Source organism: Varanus komodoensis, unplaced genomic scaffold (assembly GCF_004798865.1).
Source record: "Varanus komodoensis strain SLA01 unplaced genomic scaffold, ASM479886v1 scaffold26, whole genome shotgun sequence".
Lineage (NCBI taxonomy): Eukaryota > Metazoa > Chordata > Lepidosauria > Squamata > Varanidae > Varanus > Varanus komodoensis.
Genome location: NW_025335684.1, coordinates 3338533 through 3360033, shown reverse-complemented (window position 1 = coordinate 3360033; position 21501 = coordinate 3338533). Strand labels below are relative to the sequence as shown.

The 21501-nt window shown below is 50.1% G+C and overlaps 1 protein-coding gene across 1 annotated transcript in view; it reads left to right on the top strand.

The window, feature by feature from the left end:
• MAD1L1 (mitotic arrest deficient 1 like 1) overlaps nucleotides 1-21501 on the top strand; it is a 365974-nt gene that overhangs the window by 147130 nt on the left and 197343 nt on the right. The window lies entirely within an intron of this gene.

Here is a 21501-nt window from a genome sequence, read left to right as displayed (position 1 = left end):
TTCCACATTCCCAGGTGCTGGCATTCTATTCCGCAGTGGGGCAGCCGCCTTTCCTTTTCCTGAATATGGTGTGCTCCACTTCCCTTGGTGATCTCCTCCTCCTTAAAAAGCAGGGGAGAATCCACTTGGCTCCCGGCTTTCCGACACACCCATGGATTACCGTGGGCACAGCAGATTTTTGCCTGCATGGGGGAAACGTTCATCCTCCTCGTTCCCAATGCAAACTCTGGCCCCGGCCTCGAGAAATGCACGACCCGGGGCTTGGACGCCGTTGTCGGGCCAGTCCGGCAACCTGTTCTTACCCAGATGCATTTCCACTTCTATCACCCGCTACCACAAAGCTCGCCCCTTGACCGAAGTTGATGAGAGTTGTTTTGAGAGAGCTTTGCTGCCGATGATAAATTTATGCCCTGGAAGGTGAATGCCAGAAACACTGTCATAAATGTAACTCCATTAATGGTCCTTTCATTACAACACATTTGGCTCGGCAGGAAACATTAATGAAGAGAGATTTGCAGGGCGGACTGACACCTTCGGCACGCCATGGCATTTTTTACGCGGCGAGATTTATGCTGTCGAGAGCACCACATGTGCTCCGACCGGTTAATTACAAGCCTGGCAGTTTGCATGCGTTGCACGCCATATGTTCTGGTCCTGTTTTCTCGTAAGAGCATTTTGGGGGCGGTGGTCCTCTCTGGGAGACCCGCAGACTCATCAGCCATGCATCCTCACCTTTTCCTAGCTCCTGATGGTTCTCAGCCTGGCACCTGGGCACTTCCGGGGCCTGTGACGATTTAGGAGAGCCCTGCCAATTGTCAAGCCGGGCCTGCTCCCCTTGAAAGGTGTACCTGTGGATGTGATAAAATGTTTACCTGGGCAGTTCGTTGCTTCTCCTCCTCCTCCTCGTCTTGACACTAGTCGTTGGCTGCATTTCTCACATGCTCTTCGCTTTTCTTCCTTGGCAAGTCTTGACGAAATCGGACCTGAAATGCAACTGGTGGCCTCTCCTGGGACGCGCGGGCTGAACCGCGGCCCGGGACTGCAGCGCCTCTCCCTCGGCACGAGCCCCAAACGGCACCTGTTTGCTCCGTTGTTTTTCCCACTCTTCCGAAGTTGTGAGAGTTGGGCCGTTGCGTTCGTGTTCGTGCATTTCGGCACAGAGCGTACTTGTGACACCTGCTAGCACAGCAGGTGTTATATCTTGTCGCAACTTGTCCAAATCGCTTCAGCAGGATGGCCCTGTGGCAAAGGGTTCGGGAAATTATTTTCTTATCTGCAGGGCTTCTGGTTTGGTCCCAGGGCGACGGACGTGGCCTCTTGGAGCTGCGAAAGCCGTGATGATGGTTTTAACCCCGTGGCTTCCAGATCCACTTTCGTAACGATTTTCTGTCCATGAATGAAGCTCTGGATGAGAAGTGCTTCTGGTGACATTTGCTTTCCTCGGAGGGAAGAGGAAGGCTTTGAGCTACTTTGAATGGCCTCCTCTCCTCCCTGGTCCCTGGACTTTTTACCCCTGCCATGTTGCACCCTCTCCTCTGCGCAACGTGCAGAGGGCTTCATCCTTTTGTCCTGCATCTCTCCAAGCACAGGAGCCTTCCTGCCATTCTGCAGTGGCAAAAATCACAGACACAAAGGCATGTTAGTGCGTGTCTGGGGCACTTTGCTTAAGCTCATGCTCAGTCTTGCTTTCAGCTGTGTTCAGAACAAGCTACTGCTCTCCTGGCTGGTCAAATTCCTCACCTTCACGGGCAAAGTCTGCGGACGGTTGCTCTCCGTCCACGTTTCTGTTTTGGACACCTCACCTCCGGAATTCTCGGAGAAGAGCAAGTCAGGGTCTGTTTTCAGTGCTGGCGCTTTGCATTGTCTCTCCTGGTAGACTTATCTGTCCAGTCGGACGTCTTCTCACAAGGGTGGCTTGCCCAGATTCGCGAGCTTGGCTTCTCTGGGCGCATCGCTTTGCAGTTGTACCAGGAAGGGACATCTGCTTGTCTGCTTTCAGTGTTGCATGCAGCCCTTCTGGTTGAGCCTACCTCACAGGGCTGTGGGTGTGAGGAGGAGATTGAGAGGAGGGGGAGAAATATGCAACACCCCCCCCCCGCCCCCTGCAGCTCCTGGGAAGGAAAAGTGGTGGGATATAAAGATAAGAATTTTCCTTTAAAAAATTAACTGCCTTTCGATCCTTTGCTTCCCACCCCTCCCTTTCTTTCCCTTTCTGTCCTTCCTTCCTGCATCTTAATTTTAGTGCGATGTACGCAGCAGTGAAGCAGTATATTGTGCCATTATTTTTGTTGGTAGCATTCATACTTCTCTGTGCATTGCACGATACGTTTGCCCCCATAATGTAGCCAGGGAAACTGAGGTTGTCGGTTGTCTCAGTGTGAGCGCTGGTGTGTGGGTGTCTCGAAAGCGCCTGGGAAATGCCTCCGGGAGAGCAAGTCAGCGGGAAAGATGAGAGGGCAGGTGTGTTGAGAGACTTAGACTGACTGAAGTTGTGCCATAAAGAAAATGTAATTAAAATGACTGTAATGGACTACCGTGCTCCAGACAGCAAGGTGGAGCTCTCTGTTTTGGATCTGCTTAGCAGCCTCAAGTAGAAAATCCTCTTAAAAACTGGAGAGGCAGTGTGGTGTAGTGGTTAAGAGCATGGGACTGGGTTCGAGTCCCCACTCAGCCATGGAGCCAACTGGGTGACTTTGGGCCAGGCGGAGTGAGGCAGCTAACAGGAGTCTAAAAATCACAGTATAACAATAATCTGCAGTACAATTAGCATTAAAAATGGGTTGAGCAGTCCCAGATGATAAAACAGCAGCAGCCAATCTATGATGTGGGTGTGGCTGTCTATATATCTATAGAGTCTGTCTGTCTGTTTATGAAATTTGTATGCCATCCAATTACTAACATCTCTGGACGGCTAACAGCATAGATAAATTGATGACCCACTCTGGCTGCAAATACAATAATAAAATTCAATATTAAAACATAGTGATTAAAATATTGATTAAATAAAAAGGTCTCTAAACCCTCTAAACCCAGGGTTTATATATCTCTAAACCCTGCTAGGAATGGGGTTTCCTCTCTCCCTACGGGCTGCCTGCAGTTCTTCTGGGGCTCTTCCAAGCCCCGGACGTCACGGGCAGGAGGTTCTGGCACCCTTATTCGCGACGCCCAAAAGTCTCAGCGTCGCTGAGGCTGCCTGCAAGTCCCAAGAGGTTCTGGGCTTTCAAGATCAACCGGCACCCTCAGTGAAGGCTGCACACGAGCTGCGGACCAGGGGAGGCAGTCCAGCTTCAGCGCGGCTTAAGCCTGAACCTAGATCTCTCCTGGCAGGCTTGCAAGGCGGGATCCCTTGGCCCACCAGCAGATCCTCTTGACAACGGCAGCCCTTCAGATGTGAGGTTCCGGCACGGCCTCTGGCTCGAATGCACGGAGAGGGTTGCAGTCCGAATTTACCCCCCCCGCCCCACCCGGGGTGCATTCTTAGGCTCCCCACATGATCTTGTTCTCAGGGGTCCTCCTGCTTGGATCACAGCCTCTGCAGAAACTCTTGTCCTAAAAGCTCCTCTTCCAGTTTATTTGACTAAACGTCCCACGCAGAACGCAAAACATTTGCACTGCTTTTTGGCCGCCTCCTTTTGAAATGCTAACGAGCCCCCCCCTCCCAAGAGGCCACTTGATCAGCATTTCTGGGTTTCTTCCTTCAACCTGCCTGGCCCAACTCCTTAAGTCCACCTGATGGGGGGGCAGCGGGGGGGGTGACCAGCGGGTGATAAGAGAGCCTGGCTTCCATAGAGCATTTGAAATTGGGTTCTTTTCCAAGGCATGCTTGTAGGGGGCAGATAACCAGCATTCATTCACTCCCCATTCACACTTCGTCACAAGGGGGACACACACGGTCAGTGCCCCCCCCCCAAATGCGAGTGCCTCGAAGGGTCCTGCCATCAGTGCAGGGAGATAGTCCTTTCAAAAGGAGCCGCGTGGGCCGCGTGCGCTGGGGTGGGCACCGCTGGGAGGATGAGCGGCGATGGCGTGCCGTCTGCCGGGCCCCACCAGATGGCAGCAAAGAAGGGATTCTCCGCAAGAGAGCTGCTTCCCGTGTTGCACGCCGGGGGCCTGGAATTGCACAGGCGGCGGGGGGGGGGGGGGATGCAACAGTCTTGCACCTTGGACGATGCTTTTCTGTGGAAAGGCTGAGCTGAGATGGGCATGTCCTTCGCCGTGTGGGGCTGAACCTTTCCTGTCCATCCCACTGGATGCTGTTGCCGCCCGATGTCCTTCGAGTAGAGAGGGTTCTGCTTGGTTAACGGATGCTGTCTCGTCTTTCTTGATCGCTCTTATTAATCATTGGTAGCCATAAAAACACACGTGCAGAATTGACTTAAGCATTTGCTGGTTTTCGTCGCTTGTCTGGTGTGGAGGGCAGTCCTACGGGGTGGTGCTTGTAGGGGAGGATTGGACGCCCATCTTAAACCCCGCTAGCAAGGGGCAGCATTATGATGGAGGCAACCTTTAGTCCTTTCTAATGCACTTCGCTTGCCCTGGGCAGCGGAAGAACCCGGGTGGCCCACGGAACTCATGGGGACAGTCGGGAGGGTCAGGTGCAGGGTAGTGAGAACTTGGTACGTAGCTGTTTCTGCAACTTTGGGCTGGGGAGGAGTCCTCCCCTCGAAGTTTCTTGCTGAACCGCCTGGGAGCCCTGAACCACCAGCCTGGACAGGAGCTTAGGGGGTTGTCCGGCTCAATTCAGTTGTTTGGGCTTGGTTGTTTATCCATTACTTGAATCCTTTTGAAAGTCAAGCAAGCTTCGGAGGGTGTGAAGACGATCCAGCAGAAGACGGAAGCTTTGCAGCAGGCGGCTATTGTTCTACAGACTCGGCTGTGCAGTTCCATGAACGTTACTTTAGAAAGCGTGATAAAATAAGTAGACGTCTTTAACATTTCTCGTAGTGAGAATTGATATAAATTGCGCTTCAGTTGGAATTAAATCTGCAGGGGTCAAGATGATTTTCCAACCTTTGGAATGACTTGTGTTGGGGTTGTCAAGCAGAAGCAACGGAGATTATGCCGACTGGGAAGAAGGTTTGGGCACCAGTAAAGGATATTATCTGCTACTTAACCCCGAAGGAGGCTTATTTAGCTCCGTAATGAGAAGGATTTGTGCAACTGCTTGTTTATGTAAATTAATTTAAGATTTTAAAAAGGAAGAGAAGGCGTTGTGTGACAGAGTCATTTAGGTTTCTGTAAGCGGCACTGGCCACGGGGCTGCAGTGCATTCCAGCCATTTGTGCAGAAGGAAGGACTCACGTGCCGAGCTGAGAGAGAGGAATGCCACCTATTTCCATCAAACAAGCATGAGGACTAATTCATTCACGTCTGCCCAGCACACTCTCTCATGCACGCACTCGTCAGCATCGACTCTGGAATGCTGTGTCGGATCTCGCCTACGCTCTCTAAAAAGCACTTCACATCTGCTTTCGTATTCTCCATGCGGTGCTGAAGCTGGAGTGGGTCAAGAGAGGAGATTCGGTTGCCCCTGCAAGTTGGCATCCTGCCTCAGACTTGGAGGAGACCAGAGGGAACCTCTTGAGGCACATCACAGCCGGATGTGTTCATCCAGGCCGTGATGGTCTCTCAGCGCATCGATGGCATCTATCCAGAGAGAAAAGTACCTTTCGTTATGCCTCCAAAGCTGTCTCTCCTTCCATTAACACGTGTGTCATTGGCTGCTAATGGCACATCTAAATAGGCAGCCTTCAAGTATGAAAGTATTTCTCTTTGACTGCAGCGTTTAGACAATTGCATGACAAGAGATGTTAAACATGGAGATTTGAGGAGATTTAAAGCATCATGAAACTCGTGGAATTGCTTCCTCTGTGTAATTTATCAGAGATCTTGTTGACTGCCTGTGAGTGCCTGTTGTGATGGATTAGATGTAATTTCTAACGTTACTTTTACCCTGGGCCCAGTCAGGCTCAGAGTACACCCACTGATGGCCAGGGCCTCGCTGACAGTTGGCAGACCCGCCTTGCGGGTGTGTGGGCGTCGGGTAATTGGCACATAGCAAGCGGTGCGACTGCGTTCGGCTGAGCTTGTGTCGGCGACCTCCAGATGGCATCCACCTGACCTTGGAAGGCCATGGAGCCTTCTCACAGCTTTCGACGCCGATCTGAAAGGGAAATCTTTCAAGTTGCACGACGGTCTCGTGGAAAGGGTGGTGACAGGAGACATTCAAATAAGTAGATCCGTGTCGACCATGCTCAATGAGAACTAGTGTGTTGTAGTGGTTAGAACAGAAGGCAGTGGGGTGGCTGTGGGCGGTGATGCTTCACCGGACGTCTTCCCCAGCCAAGATGCCTCTCGTGTACCCCCTTAAAGCAAGCACAACTCTCTTGCTGGCATCTGGGTTCTACTCAGGTGGGTGTCATGGCTCCCTCTGCCGGCCAAGGGCTGGCAGAGCAGCTCTGGTGGGCGCAGGATTCTGTCCTCAGCCCACTGCAGCTGCCAGGCTCTCTCGAGTTCCACCTGGGGAGCCCTGGGGAAGAGCTATATGCGAACCAGCTCTTCCCCTCAGAAGCTGCCTTGGCAGCAAGGCCTCCTCTTGTGGATGAAGCCCTTCCTGGCCTGCTCCAGCATCCTGCCTGCATCCTACCTGCACCTCTTCCCTCCTCGACTGGTCTGCCTTCCTCCGTGCTCTGACCTTTGGCTCACTCTGGACTACGCTACCCATCTCTATCGACTTGGTTTGTGTATGGGCTCCTGGCTTGACTTTAGACTGTGCTTTGGACTTGTTTCGCCCTGTCTGCCTGGGTCCCGGTGCCTCTACTCTGTCGGTCAGCCGCCCTCGCCCCGGACGCTGACAGCGGGGCCTACAAGTTCTTCTGTCTTCGTTTCCAACAAAGGCCTCTGGTGTCCCATGACAGGGTCCAGAATCATTCCAAGGAAACGAAGGCAGTGGGTGGACACAGAGCAGTGTTTTCATCTGCAGCCACCGAGGAAAAAACTCTGAAGACGGTGGGTTCGTCAGAGCTGCTTAGCATGCCAACTCTGGGCCAGCGACTGACTGGCAGCTTAACCTTCCTTCCTGTCAGGAGGATAAAATGGAGAGGCTCACAAAACTCCTTGAAGGGGAAGTGGGGATATAGATGTAAAAATGAAGAGACCAAACCGCTCCCATGAAATTGGTTTCTCCTAGAGCATCGTTCAGGGACTCTGCATTTAAGTGTTTGTTATATTTTTATCCTAAGTTCTTCCAAGGAACGCAGGATGATGTGTCTGCTTCCCTCCTACCTTTAGAAGAAAAACGTGAGAACCGTCTTGTGAGACAGGTTAAACTGGGACATATTGAGTGGATCTCTTCACACAGCGAGCTTCATGGCAGACTGGGGGCCTGGTGCTTTCCAAGCATGGTCCAAACATGTTTTGGCTTTTGTTAGGTTTGCCACTGCTCGCCAAAGACCAGTCTCAGTGCCATGCCTTTGTTTAAACCACCCCCATTTATGGAACATTTAGTGGCCTGGTCCCCCATAAGAAACAAACCAGTAATGCAAATCCAAATAGACGGATGACTTTTCCTTTTAATGGCATGCCATGATTCTGGGAGAGCAAAGGACCGTTCTTCATTTTGTCTTCTATTTCATATGTGGCCTGTACAGTATCTAACACCCACGTTTCACACAGCTGGTGTTAAAAGAAGTGTGATTGACTGAGATGAAATTGTATCAACACACAAGGCTTCAAGGGCTTTGGCCTGTGCGTGTTTATTAGCAAGGTGTGTGGGAATCAAGGAAGGACTTTGCAAGACCATCATTCACCTGGGAGCAGGCACAGGTGCCAACCCGTGAAGACATAGGTCCTGACAGTTCAACGCGATGCCGGGGCTACCCCCTGGTCCTGCTAGTGTGGAGTCGGCCTTTCCTTTCTGGGCCCATCCTTCAGTGTCAGCTCCATCGACGTGCTGGTCCTGAGCCGCAGCCTCCTCTCCCTGCAAATCAAGGTACGGGATCACAGCTTAATTTAACCTCTCTCCCGAGAGTGCTGCACCGAGGCTGAATTCTAATTTCCAAGGTACTGGGTATTCTGTTCCGGCTGATAACACCGGTTGTCACCGCTTCCAGACAGAGAATGCTCTCTTTATCAGGTCCTGCGTCACCTTTCCGTTCCTCCTTGAGAAAATGGCTGACGTTCTCTACCTCGCTCAAAATAGCTTTTCCCCGGAAAGGTGTTCGTTCCCCCAGCATCTTCTGCCAACTTTTCTCCTTCCCAAGCCCAGCCTGCCCATATTGGTGCTTACCCTGGACTAGCCCTGCCAGCACCACCCCCGTCCGTGCGTCGCATCCATCCGTCCTGTTTCTCCATTTCCCTATTTATAGAATCACTTGCTTCAGTAGCAGTCAATTAGAACAGCGGTGAATTCTTTAAAAGGAGGATGCCAAGAGGGAATATATTTGTTGATTTGCCTGTTCCTGGGGAGCCAGATTGATAGTTTACTTCAAGCCCTTGCAACATATTTAAAATTCTCTTGGGCTTTGTTGATTCTGAAATACATTTTCATACATTAAAGAGGTATAAAAAGGACCCTGCTTCTTTCTGTGCAGCACAGAATGCAAATGTGTCAACAAGGCAAACGCGGAGGTGTTTTCCTCCACCCACAACGACATTAAAATCAAAGGCCTCGAAACTTCCTGGTGGGTTTTCTGTTCATTCTGGACTTGTATCCCACTTTTGCCCAAAGCTCTCAGAACATTAATAAAACGCAACTTCATTTAAAAACCTTGCAATGCAGAATTAAAGGGATCTTTGAAGAGAGACTCTGGTGTGTGGAAAAAGGGGGAACTGCTTGGAAAAAAACCCAGAACTCCACAATACTAAATACACCCAAAAGCAAGGACTGGGGAGAAAGCGTTCTAAGCAGATCGAGAAACATTTGTAGGGCGGTGACTTTGCTCATCTCCCGGCATCTCCAGGACAATGTTTTGGCTGATCTTTCTTTCATTGCTCTCACATTCTCCTCTCAGGAATCTGAGACCATTTCTGTGTATTTTTAAATGTTTGCCGTCGTAAGAACCGCAATCTGTTACCCTGTGTGCATGGCGCCTTGCAGGATGTAAGAGGGAAGTTTCCTGAGTGCCCATGATTAAAAAAATCAGCAAAGGAAAGGTCAGGAGATGGAGGGAGGCTCTGCTAAAGGAAGAATTAGTGTCTATTTAAGTTAAATGTCCCCAGGGTTCATTGCAATAAAGTGTCAGGGACTCGGATACTGTGCAGAGGAGGAGAATCTGGTCGGTGAGTAAGGAGGGCATAAAGAGGAGGTGGGACGTCACGGGGCATCAAAGGCAGAGTTGCGGTGCCAAGGAATCCTGGGGCTCCTATTGAGGGATCAGGGTCCATTGTTCCATTGTTTAGCTAGGGAGAGCGCCAATGCGGGAGAGGCGATGCATAGGCCAAGGCCAAGTCAGCCAACTCTCCTGTTCTGTGCCAGAAGCATTCAGTGGCACGAGGACCTGAAAGGAGCTGCTACCTAAATGCAGGGAGTGAGCCAGGCTGCGGGTGGGAGCACGTGAGCCGCTTGTTGGAAGAGCAGGGAAAACAGATCGGAGCTTGAGGACAAGAACTGGATGGAAACACATTATTAAAGAATCTGGCAAAATCAGGATATGAAGGACGTGGTCTATCTGCTCAGTTGTACCAGTTTCTCATGTAGCCTGACGTGCCTGATCCTGCCTAGTCTTGGCAGCGAAGCAGGGTCAGGCCTGGTCAGAATTGGGATGGGTGACTTGAGTGGATGATACCATGGTTATTGTTGGAAACTGCCCAGGGAGCCGTATAAAAATGTAATCATAATATTAATATGATAATGATGATTTGTGAGCTAGAAGAAGAGAATAAATTCATGTAGAACTCTCATGCCCTGGTCAGTTTGGACTCAGCCAGGCAAGAGACTATGCACAAGCCTGGGGCAAGAGGTATGAGTTGGGAGCGGAGGTCTGAGGCTTTTTTTTCGCAACCCAACATACAGTCCCGGGTCCGTGCATAGTTGAGTCCTGCACTGTAAATGCAAGCAGCTTTCTTCAGGCAGCGACTCCATGATAGTTCTGTTCACGCCACTGGGGTTTTTCCAGATTAAGTGTTTCTGGATGGCTGCTCTGGTGTTCCACCTTGCACACCAAACCTGTGTTTATCTGACCTCTCTCTCCGAGAGGTAAATAAAACACACGTGCCAGGACATCTCTGCAGGCTCATTAAGGCGAGCTCTAGCAAGCACGCAGTCCCTCCCACCAAGGCTGTTTGCAGAACGGGTTACAGCAATGGCTTAGTTGAAGCAAACACTCATTGGCCAGTCATATCTAGAGGGCAGGCCATAATTACATAGCAATTTCCAAGAGCTGATTAGGTTTTATTCAGTGTGCTCTCATATGCGATGCTTCAGCCCCCTTACCTGCCTTTGATTGGAAGGCGGCATCTTAGACGTGGTCCTGCTCGTTCTGAGCCACGCGGTGTTGAAACACAGGAGGGGAAGGTTTGCACGGCGCTTGCAGTCCCCCGTGCCTCTTCTCTCTTCAGCCTGGCTTAGCGGGATGCAGTGGGGGCCTGCCGGAAACTGGGGCTGAAGAACGGGACGGGGCACCGTGAGAGGGCTGCAGATGTAGTGAGAAGACGGGAGGAGCAGCGGTCCCAGCCGGACAGCTCACCTGTCTAAGAGGTGGGGACGTTCATCTCGCCCGTCTTCAGTTCTTTTCCCACGCTGCGTCACGCAGTTGGATGATAATGTTGCAGGCCTCACCTGCCGTACTTCGGCCCCGGAAGAGGAAAAGAGGACCTGGGTACCTGAAGGAACGCCTGCGGCCATATTTGCCCTCCCGCCCCTTGAGATCAGCAGCAGAGGCCCTCCGCTGGGAGCCCTGCGGGAGAGACATCAGGAGGCAAAGTACCCGGAGGAGGGCTTTCTCTGTGGTGGCGCCCCATCTGTGGAATGTGCTCCCCAGAGAGATCCGCCTGGCGCTGTCATTATTTGTTTTTCGGCGCCAGGCCAAGACCTTTTTATTCAAACAATATTTTAATAATTTTTAATTTTTATAGGTTTTAACTGTGTAGCCAGTGTGTTTCTGGCTTTTACTTGTAATTGTTGTTTGTTTTGTCTTTATTTATTTTTGTGAGCCGTCCCGAGGCTATATAGCAAGGGGACGGCATATAAAAAGTTTAAATAAGTAAATAAAAAAGAGGCTTATGGCCAGCGATTGATTGGACCGGAAACACATGCATGTTTAGCTGGGCACCTGGTGGGCAGACTGCGGTGCTCTCTTGTTGTCTGCTAGCAAGCTGCAGCTTCGGAAAGGAGATAGACTGGGGGGCGGGGGGGGGGATCTGCCTGTGCACCGCCTTGCAGTTAATGCGTGCGGGGGAATTTTCTCAGCATGGCGCATGGATGTTTGCCTGCACACGGATGACCTCTCTGTAGGAAAAGTGGTATTTGCGGTGGCCCAAAAAGCATCCATACATCCTCGCATCCTGGTTCTCCTCCTTGTTCTTGGATTGTTACTGTGGCTTAGGTAACCCTGTCCTGCCACCACTTTCTCTTCTTTGAGACCTCTTTCTTTTTCATGTTGTTTTTAGCTCCTGTTGGGAACTTTCCTTTGTGCGCAGCCTAGAGGGGTTCTGAATAATACCAAAATGCCACTGAGACATGGCCAGAGCAAAAAGCAAGATGTATGCTAGAGCTCCACCTGGGACTGAGTCAATTTTTTTTTGCTCATATCCCTCCCTTTTATCTATCTATCTATCTATCTATCTATCTATCTATCTATCTATCTATACGTTTATTCATTATTTATTACAAGCATTTATGTCCTGTCCTTCCGCCAAGCACTCAGGATGGCTTACAAAATATAAAAGTACAATGTAAAACCTCAGTTAGTAAAACAATATAAAACAACACATCATGAACTTCAGAAAAAGGAGGAAAAGAATAGAAAATGTGACTGGGAAGGGAGGAAAAAGAAAAAATCCTAAAACATCTAAAACCCTTGATTATTAAAATAATGGTTGAATAAAGAGGTCTATCCATGTATTTAAGTTGTTGTTGTTAGTCGCGAAGTCGTGTTCGACCCATCGTGACCCTATGGACAACACTTCTCCAGGCCTTCCAGTCCTCCGCCATCCCCCGGAGTCATCGAAGCTCAAGCCGACTGCTTCCGTGACTCCATCCAGCCACCTCATCCTCCGCCGTCCCTTTCTTCTTCTGCCATCAATTCTTCCCAGCATTAGGCTCTGTCGTGCCTGATGCCCCGACGGAGTCAGCACCTCACGAGGAGGATTTATGCTTGCGACCCTGTAGCCAAACGTCCCTCCCACAACCTAGCTTGGGAACGGCTGAACAGATGGCCATACCGCATCCTGGCCCTTTACCCATTGAGCAAACGGTCGAGCCTGGGTCAGACCAAGGGAGCTCCGAGGGAAAAGACGCTATGAGTTCTGCTCGTGGAGGGCCTGAGCAGGCTGCCCCCCTTCCTCCTGACACGGAACCTCCTGAACATGACACAGGAGGCGGAGTAGATCTTTCCCGCGCGACCCTTAGATTGGAGCGAAAGGAAGCTTTGTCCCGCCTCGGGAGAAAGGTGGGGCCAAGATATCTAGTCCCACATGGGCTCCCTGAGAGCAGAGCCGTCACTGAGGAGTTAGCATCTGCCTTGTAAAGACCTTAACGGTCGAGCCTATCCGTAGTGTTGTAAATCTTGTAGATAAGTAGCAATAAAAGACTTTAGTTTTACTGCTCGTGAACGTGGGTTGTTTACATGGTGAGCTGTCATTCACAACAGGCTCTTCTCCAGTGAGTTCTTCCTTCTCATTATGTGGCCAAAGTATTTGAGTTACATCTGCAGTTTCATCTTTCATCTTCACTGCCTTCTAAAGAGCAGTCAGGGTTGATCTCCTCTAGGACTGACCGGTTTGATCGCCTTGCGGTCCAAGGGACTCGCAGGAGTCTCCTCCAGCACCACAATTCAAAGGCCTCGATCCTTCGGCGCTCAGCCTTCCTTAAGGTCCAACTTTCACAGCCATGCATTGCAAACATGTTTTTACAGGCCACCTATAACTGCCGAGGTCTTCGTAGGGGGCTTTCTGTAAGTGCCTGCAAGGTATTACGCCCCTCCCCACAACAAGGAGAAAACAGCAAGCATCTTTCTCTTGCTCAGTCTCCCAGGCTGGCCGAGCTTCCATGGACTTTGAACTAGGCAACAGAGCTTCCAGATAGACAGAAATCAGGGCATCTCTCTTTGGAAATGGGCCACTGCACAGTGGGAAGAATCCATGCGGAAAAGTTGCAAGAATCCACGCGGCTGGGGTAGAAGAGGATGTCGGCACAAGAATCCAGATGTGCTCCATCTGAAGCTTGGAGCAGGAATGGTCGGGGTTCTAGGTGCTCTTTATTAGCACTCCAGAGTGCAAAAGAGCGGCTAGGGATGGACGTAGAACTGAGCGGGGGGAAGGCCGTGCTGACAGATTTGCCTCTGGACTGTTCCCCTACCCAAGCACACTTTATTTCTACGGACTAATGTTTGCCATTGCTCTTGGGCCTCAGCTCTTAGGCAGTATAGAAAGGTGTCTGCACAGGGTTATAGTATCAAAGACAACCAGCTAAGAGAACATTTCCATGGTCTCTTTAAAAGAGAAGGCACACTTATGTATAGACAGTTGCGATGAATAAACTCACTTTAATAAGCAGAATTATCCAGATAATGTCTTGAAACTATTGCCAAACAGGCGCATGGCGGACCTTCTGCAGATCTTCCAGGGCTCTTCCAATGGATTTGGATGCACCTGCTGCCCAACCTTGGCCTGGAGGAGCAGCTGAGTATGTATGGCAGGCCGGTTACGCTGCTGCTCCTTAGACCTCATGCAGCTTGGCTGCGAGCTTCTCCTGCTTTCCTGCCTACTGGTATCATAAATTGTGCTCATTTGGTGGGAAGGTGTTGATTTTCCCTTTCCGCTCAGGTATCCCGAGGCCTGGGGCAGCGCCAGCCCTATTTTCCGCCTGTTTTGGCCAGGGAAGAGGAGGAGGGAGGCTTCCGGTAGGTTGCTAATTGGACCGAACGCCCACGTATGTCGAGCTGGTCGCAGAGTCAACAGACGGGGTGCCCTTGTTTTGCCTGCTAGGAATGCAAATTTACCAGCTGTTTTTTGTGCGATGGGAACAATTTGTGTGCCCAGAAGGAGAGCGCTTCAGCATCAGGCTTCTCCCGTGGAGTTCCGGAGATGCTGAACGACTCCCTTGGAGTCCATCAGCATCAAAGGTTCACTCAGCCGTGACTGCAAGATGCCTTTCTGGCTGCCATGCAGCTCCAGTAGCAGTTGGCTTGGCAGAGTTTCATCAGTCATGTTACCTTTTTCCATCGAGGGAGCCGCAGCTTGGCATTTTCGCTTGGCAGCATGCGGCTTCCCCCGAGGCTGTGGTGCCATCGGTTTGGAAGAGAGCAGCCACGCCGTGTGTGTGTGTGTGTGTGTGTGTGCGCGCGCGTGCGCATTGATGCAAAGCACAGGATTCCCAGAAGACGCTTGCTGAGCCTTTGATCTTCGCATTTGTCTTCCATGCAGCCAAGGCTTTTGAAGGAAAACAAGGAAGAGTAAATGAGCAAGCTCTGGTGTTGGGAGTTCCTGCTTTCATCCTTCTCTGACATTTCAAAGGAGCGTCGGTAGATCACTTGTTACTCATTCGTAGCCTTTGGAATTGGGCAGGCTGTGAATTTATATCAATAAATGGAGACCTGAGTCTGGGAGTCTTTCCTGGGGTGCAAGTTATATTATGATCCCGTTCGACGTGTCGCAACAATTCCATTTTTTGTTTTGTTGTAAAATCTTGGGATTTTGCACACCAAGTGGGAGCAAGAATGTCTTGGAACTCAGTTGTTGATTCTGATGTGCAAACCAGGTATTCTGGGTTGTTGGCTAACCAAGAGTTTTAACCTGGGTTTAGAAACAAACATTGGGTTGTTGTGATGTCTAAACTGGGCCGTTGGGTTTGCAGTGTCTTCTGCATCTCAGGTAGTGGAATAGGAAGTCGTTGACATGTGAGTCACCCCGGTCCCAAAGATGCGCCTTCCTGACTCCGCAAGGAGCAAGTACACCCTGTTGATAGAAGCTCTCGGGGTGCAACAGGTCACAAGTATATCAAAACAGAGCTCGATTTCCCTGGTAGGTGTGTATCAGCTCTCAAAATGTGGTGATCAATCACCTGTCCCTGCTCACCTTTCTGTGATAAGTGCAAAAAGCAAAGCTTGTCTTATCCCTGGCAAGGTAGCAAAACTACTCCTTCTTTTCGATAGCTGGAGTAGCAAAAGTAGTTCCCTCGCCTTTTACCTGTATGGCTTGCTTTGGAGAAAACATCACTCTCGGAATCTTGAAACACTCTGCAAAAGGCTTAGCACATGTTAAACGTCTTCCTTGTTTCTCAGGTGAGTTTTTGGGTGCATCTCCAAGTGAGATAACGAGCTCCTATTGTAGCCCTTGCTTTGTGACCCGATAAGGATGAATTTCCATTACCACCAGCCGCTTTAGGGGAGTACTTGCGCAAGATGGACGTGGAGATGGTTCACTGGTAGCTACCAAAAGACAGCTAAATGCTAGAAAATGCAGGAAATAACGACAGTTTTGACTACAATTTTGTGAGTTATGCATCATCACATCCTGATCTTTGCTAATCTAGCTCTTCAAAACTCTGCCGGGCATGGTAGTGTTATTATGCAGGATGTTGTCACTCGTCCTGGTTTATCTCTGAGTCCTTTTTTTAAATCTGTAGTGTATTGGATTTTTTTTTTTTGTCAACTGCAATATGAAAAGACTAATTGAGTAGCTTCCAGTAGCTGTTGAATTTTTTTCCACAGTGCTATAAATTGGCATCTTTGGGTGGTGGAAATTACTTTTCCTACCAGCTTTCACAATATTTTAATACAGTGAATCGTGGTATGCAAATAAACTGAAGTCTAGCCGGGTAACTGTTGGAACTTACTTTTGTCACAATCTTTTCCGCCCACACAAATGAGCTGTTCACAGCTGTTTGAATTTGGAGTCCCCCCTCCCCGTGGAAGATAGTGACGTATGAAAACCTCATGTATAAGAACAAAGAGCAAATATATCGCACTGTCCTGTAAAAACAACCATTTTAACTATTTGGCACATTTCTCCACTAAATATCAGAATATCTAATTCTCAGCTAGAAGTGCTGTGAGCAGTCAGCTCCCTTCCGTAATGTCGTTGGAAACTCAGCACCTTGTACAAAAGCTGTTTCGTTTCCTGGCTTGCCTCTCATGTGATTTTGCTGCAGTCAGGAGAAGACGAAAGGAAATTGCACAGGTGCCCTGCCTTTGCTGGCCTCCCACATGTTGTTGGACTCCGGTGCCCATCATCCTGCACCATTCTGGCTGGGGCAGATGGGAATTTTTCCAGTGACATTTGGAGGATCCCTGGCTCCCCAGCCCTGTTCAGGAGAGGAAGATTAAAAGGGAGGGGAAAATGTCCCGCAGCTTCATAGCAAGCATCCCCTTGCTTGGCCTTATTGAAGTTTCGTTTTTTAATCAAGGGGCTGCAATAACATTTGTCTGCAGTTATTTTGTGAGGTGTGTTCTGTCGAAAACGCAGAGACAATGAACTGGCTCCCAAATATTGGCTTGACTGAGTTTCATTTCAAAACCACTTTCTGTGGAAGGATTCGTATTGGGTCTGTGACCTTATGGTAAAAGGCTAATAAACACCCAAATTGAATTCCTAGGCCTGCATACCGCTGGCTGCTTAAGCAGGAGCTAAACCTCTTGCTGATGTTGGCCTGGCCTTTTGTTGCATTAAAAAAACAGCATTCCGATTTCTTTGTTGCATCAGGAGGAATTTTAAATAGTTACCTGGGCATGTTCCAGTTTGTTTCAGTAATAATGGAAAAATCGACTGACCGACCGACTTGTCTTTTATCATGAGCGTGAGATGGAAAGGGAAGGATCGGAGCTTCCCTGGTTTTTGCTGTGCCTTGAGATCCTCAGGGATGCGGGACTGAAGATCGGTCCCAAGGCCTCCAGAAAACAGCACCGAACTGCGCAGCTGGCCCCCAGTCCCGCTGATTTGCGAGGAGGTGGGGGCTGTTTTTCGCCTGGTCAGGGAGACCCAGTCTGGGAAGAAAAGGAGTGGCAGGAAATGTCCCTTTACCTTCCTTTCGGCAGTTGCAGCTCCGTCAGAAAGCTTGAAGTGGAGACTGTCTCCATCCCCTGGCCGTGAGCTGGGCGTCCCTTCCCAAACGAGGCAAGCAGTTCAGTAGTTATTGAAAGAGTCTTTATTCCGCACAGCTACGAGGTGTTCACAAACTCCGCAACGCGCACTCCAGGTGGAAAGTTGACCTCTCTCTCTGTTCCCCTTCACCCAAAGCTCTGCTCATGAACCCTTCGGGGGCAGTCTTGGGGGGGGGGTGTGCTGTGGAAGCGGGCATGCCGGCGTTCTTCCCACTGAGCCCCTACTTGGTCCAGCCGGCAGGTACATCGAGGGCCCTCACGTCCACATCTCCTGGGAAGTCAAGTTCTCCCGAGAACCCCTCCCCAGCCTCTTCTGCAGCTTCTTTCCCACAACGGGGGGGGGGGGGAGGGGGCACTGGTGGTCCTTGAAGTGCTCTGATCCAGAGCTGACTCAGGCTGGCTCACCGGGAGGGTTTGGGCCTGCCTAGTCTCAACAACTCCCATATCAGAGTGAGACCTCTGAGCCACGGGCGGGTCAGCTCTCCCCTCCCCTCCTCCGAGTCTGAGCCGCCATTCCCACCGGAGCCCTCCATCTCTTGTGCGCACCTGGGAATCTCATCCGAGCGCTCGCACATGACACTCCCGGTCTCTCCATGGGGGCTGAGTGACTGTGCAGAGCCCTCCTTGCCAGCGGAAAAGTGCACCATGTGAATAAGCTTTGCTAGCAGACTCCCAGGGCTTTCCTGACCGCAGACCTTTCCTTTGACCCAGAATCTAACATTTCAGCATTCCTGTGACACCTGCGCCATGATCATTCTTTTTCAAGTCAGATTTGCCTATTAGGCAGTCACCCAAAACCAGTTGCAGGTCAATTTAAGTGAGATCTTGCGGACAAAAGAAACACTCCATTCTGTTAGCAGGGTGGCTTTTTAAAATGCATGTCCAAAAATGCATTAAGCGTTAACTAATTATAAAACATATTATCCAGTATTTTGGGCTTGCCCTTTGGCTCAGGAGGGAGGGATAACTTAATGAGGAATTCCTGAATGTGGGAAAAGGGGAGGGTCCTGCTTCCAGCGATGAATCTTTGGAAACCTGCCTTACTGGAGCCGTCCAGTTACAGGTGTGTTTCACGGCCCTTCTTCTTTCAGCCATGTCGTACCTGCTTCACCTGTTCGTTTGCTACGTCTTCCCTCCATATTTGACATTCTGCTTTTAGAACAGTGGCAAAAAGAGGGGAAGGCACGTATATGGAAGGCGAACCAACAGGAGAGTATGAGAAGAAAATCTTCAGTGCCTGCAGAAGGCCATCTATTATGGGTCAACGAATTTTGGAAATTAAAATTTCTTTTGTTGGGGGCCACTTTTCTTCTATTTAGAGGTTCTGAAAAGACCACCCTCCCCCTTACCCTTTTCTGCAAAAGGCCTCCAGTGAACGGAAGTATAATTTCCAAAACATATTGGGCAAGAATAAGAGTTTTCCACAGGGTCTTTCCAAGGCTTTTCTTCCTCTCCACCCCATGGGTTTTGCTTTTAAAGCAGTTCTGCCTCTATTCCCTGCAGGCCAAGTAAGGTTGCTGGGCTGTAGAGACCCATGTGATTGGTGTAAATGGAAGTCTGAGGCCGCTGGAAGATCCAGATCGAAGCTGAGATGAGTGGAGGTGCAGAGGCTGAGGTCGGAGCCAAGAGGTCCATGTGTCAGGGGGCTGGCACATGGGCATGGGAGCAGTCAGCAGACAAGGAGCAAGCAGGCTAACCGAAATCACACAAATGGGAGACTGGGTGAGTGCCTGAAGCAAAGCCGGGATCAGACTAATTGCAGCCCCCGTTGTAAGCAGCCAGGTCACAAGGAGCTAGTTGCCACGCGTGGGTGTTTGTCCAGCTTGCATTCTGCAGAAATTCTGCCTAATATTTAGCTTAAATATCCTTTTTAAGAAATCAGAACCATTAGATGGTTTGGGTCTTACCATCCAGAGGAACAAAAGAGGCTTTTAGGTCATTCCATCCACTGTACGGCACTCTTTCAAAACATTTCTTCTGCTCTGAACCTAGCTAGCTCTTTCGGTCTTTCCTCAGGGGGTTTAGTCTTGAGAACATAGTCATGTTCTAGTTGTCAATGTTCTTCTTAAGTGGCGCTGCACTACACAGGATGAAACATTCTCAAAAAGTACTGCCATTTCTTCTTATAATCCGAAAGTATTCTTCTGGCAGTTAAGCCCTAGAATTGCTCTGAGATCTTTTCCACATGTCCTGCTTTCAAGCCAGGTATCAGCCACGCTGGATTTGTGCAAATGTACGTAGAAGTTAATCTTTATTTCTGTTGATACATATTTGGCTAGTTTTGACTGAGTTCTATACCTTGTGAAGGTCACCTTGAGTCTTAGTTCCCTCTCCAAAGGTAAAAGTTCTCCCACGCTGGTTTCACTTGTGAACACGAAGACCTTCTCATGGTCTTCATCCAGGTAATTTATGATCATGTTGAGCCACAGAGGGGCCAGAACGGCACCCCGTGGCCTCCCGTTGGTCAGTACTCCACGTTGGGGTTAGGGTGGAGTTTTCAGGGTGACTCTGGGGGCCTCACATGTCAGATTCGCTCAGATTCCGCTGGACTTATTTGCCCAACCTTAGCTGCAGGAGCGCTGACCCAGGTCCTGAAATGAACCAGAGAATCAGAGGGACCCAGATGCCTGTCCCACTGAACAACTGACAGTTTCATGATGGAGCCCAACAGAAATCTATTGATCCCCAGCCGAGGCTAATGCCTATTTCTCACTGAATGTGGAAGGAAGGGGCCTGAATGGCAGTTGTGCTTTTAATTGGATTAGTCAGATCTCCTTTTGGTGGGCACCGCCTGTCCTTCAGTCCCCCTTCACCACTCCTTTAGGAAGTTCCCTATTGCACAGCTCTTGAGTGCTGGACTTCTGACTTCAAGAAAAGTGAGGGCGGGTTGGGAGAAGCTTTGGACCCACATGTTCCAAAGTCCTCCCAATCCCCAGCTGCATCCAGCATCAGGAAGTATTTACGCCAGCCCTGGTGCTGCAATACATAGTTTGCACATTGAGAAGAGAGATGCTGAGCCCCCTTCCCCTATCCTAGAGCGGAAGGGAAGGAGGCCTTGTGCATCTCACCTGGCAAGTGCCTGGCGGTGCTTGGATGGGTCGCAGCCGCCACCTTTGGACTGTTGGCGGGTCAGGTAGGGTCAGTCAGCCCGAACTCTGTGTGTGTCAAGCTTCGGTGCACGTCCGGTTGAAAAGTCTTTGGCTTGTAAATTTGAGGGCAGAGCGAAACCGGTGTTAGCTTGCCCAGGTGACCCGGCAATCCAGAGAAACCCATTTGGGGCACCCTCACGTATTGGGGAGCAGGCTCCTTGCTTTTCGGGGTGTGTTCGTGGTGCCCCAGTCAAGGCAAACCCTGCCTTTGAAGAACTTTGCAAGCCTCATTGCCAAGAAAAACTTCAAATCTTTCTGCTCACGGCACACTGTTGACTCCCGGCACGATTCAGCCTGATTAAATATTGGGGCCGAGTTTGCTTCCAAGCGTCCATGTATTTACACACAGCCGCCTGGTGTAAACCTGGCAGCGATTTCATCACGGCTCCCTTCTTGCCCCTCTCCGTCATTGGCACAGGAGCAGCTACATCCCGCAGTGTTTAATGAGTGCATTTCTGTCTTCCTGCCCCAGGATCTGGGATTTTATGAGGCTTGCAAGCGTTTTGTTTGAGCTCCCCTTCCTTTAATAATCTGGTATGATTGAAGGCTGGGCACAGCCAGCTCCTCTGACTTAGTGGTAGCTCCCATGGATCCCGCGGCCGAGGAAGGCTCATAATTGCGGTGCTTGTCTGCAGAGCAGAGCCACGCTATTTACATGACGCTCTCGGGACTGTGATTCTCACTGTGTTACGCCTGGGTTGGCTGTTACGGCTGGAGGTCCCATCTTCCCCAGCAGCGCCACTTCTCTGAAGGACTCGCCGTTCGCCCCTGTTTTGGAGAGTTGTGCTTGTAAAGATGGTTTCATGCAGCCTTGGAAAAGACCCCGAAGAGTTTTAATGAACAGCTGTCTGAAAGGACATGGATTGGTTTGTGTGAAAGGGTTCCATTCCTGTTGGGTTTGTTTAGGCAGGTTTGGAGAGGCCTTTGTGGCATCTCTTGAGATTATCCTTCAGACTTCTCTCTGTAGCCACCAGGAAGATGGTGGGTCTCTATTACGATCTCATGAAAGAGGAGAAGAGAGGTGAGGAGGAAAAGAAGAAGAAATAGTTTTCATGCCATTTCTTTGCAACAAGATTGGAATGCTACCCCCCCCC